Below are 1,779 nucleotides of genomic sequence, written 5' to 3'. Positions count from 1 at the left end.
ATGGAAGGAAGAGCCAAAGTAGACATTGGGTTGTTACCCAATAAATGCAATACATCTCCTAATTATCTACTGAAATACATCTAAAAACTGGGAGACTTTATTATTCCCAACATTGGTTTTTATTGCTAGATATCCCCATGAGATGCTTGAATTTGATTAAGAACTTCTGTTTATATTTGAAATTCAAATTTAGAGGCAAAACATATAGATTTTAGCAGTCAAATACAAAATACAGCAAGCCCTCCATTTTCTCTTTATTTTCCCTCGTCCCATTTTATCATATCCTCCACCTCCCACGTTTATGTCCTTCCTTTCCCTATATAAAGAACGTAATAACTTACTGCGAAGGGCGACTCACAGGGTAGCAGGTCCCCTCAGATCAGGAAGCGGTGGAGGTTGCCTCAGGAGCATTGTCTGGCACCACTGCTAGGGATAGCAGGATTGTGGGAGAAATGGATTAGGAATGAGGGAATATATTTTAATTGATGTTGTTTAGAATTGCCAGCCCATGGTAATCGTTTAAAACATATGGATTTTAAATTCTTTGCTGCTGCCACTCTCTCTTGCTACACATGCTAAGATATATTTTATCATAGAGGGACATATTTTATTTAAAAAAGAAAAATAAATATGTAGGTTACATATTTTATCTGCTTTCTAATCATACCTCAACTGCCTGCTTAGGCCTGTCTTTCAATTGCTACTTACCCAGGGAAGATATTGAAGCCCATCAAGTCTTATTCAGGTACTAACATCACAATGATCCCACTTACTTTGTCCAGTAGGGAGCTCACGTTTTCTGTGTGGCTACTGACTCTCTGATAACAAACATTTTTAGAAGTTTGTATTAGAAATCCTCGTTTCTTCCACTTCTGACATGTTTTTTTCTTTTTATTTATTTATCTCCAGGTTTGTTCTATATATCTTCTTTCCATATCCATCTACCCACATAAGAGTCTTTAACCATTATTTAAATTGAGCGATTATAGAAACTTGGGATTTATTTACTAATAAATTTGTACAAATTTACACATGAAATCACATTTTAATGTGTAAACTAATATTGCCCAGTTTATATTTATATGCATTTAAAATATTAAAAATTACTCTAAAACAAGATACAAAATGAAACTAGTGATTACATATATGTGGGAGATGAACATATGCTGAGATCATTATGTTAGTCTTATCACAGCATGACATCTTGTCATTTGCTTTAAAAAAACAACAGAGATGAGCTAGTTCTTTTTGTATCACTTGGCAATGAGCTTTAGCATTTCCTATTTATTCAGATGGAAAGTACAGAATGTTGCATATCACAGTATCTATTACCTAGTGAGTTGTGTAAATGATTGGGCTATCTACCATTTAAGAAGGAAAGATAAAGTTTAAAAATGCCGGATACATAGAGGCTAAATAGATTCAGGTACAATTCCAATGTGGAAATGGGGAATATTCCCACACTAACATAAGCAATTCTGGGGACACCAGTTGGGTGTCTTACTGTTAAACTAATTCTGACATTCGCTGCCTAGATGCCATCAGATGTGACGGTTTAAAGGCTCATTCCTACAAGAGTTCCCTCCACCCACTTCAGACATTAGTTGTAAGCTTTGCTTATTACTTGTGCTCCTGAGCTACCAGCTGCAGACTGGAGGTTTCCATGATCTCCTTCTTGGACTCCAGATGCCAATCATAAGTTCAGGATGTTACCTGTACTTCTCTAACTGGCTATAAATCAGAGGTTCCCATGACTTCTTCCTTGGGTTCAATGAATTT

This window comes from Pteropus vampyrus, unplaced genomic scaffold (genome assembly GCF_000151845.1).
Source record: "Pteropus vampyrus isolate Shadow unplaced genomic scaffold, Pvam_2.0 Scaffold13, whole genome shotgun sequence".
Classification (NCBI taxonomy): Eukaryota; Metazoa; Chordata; class Mammalia; order Chiroptera; family Pteropodidae; genus Pteropus; species Pteropus vampyrus.
The sequence above is the reverse complement of the archived record's forward strand: the minus strand, read 5'-3'. Positions refer to the sequence as shown.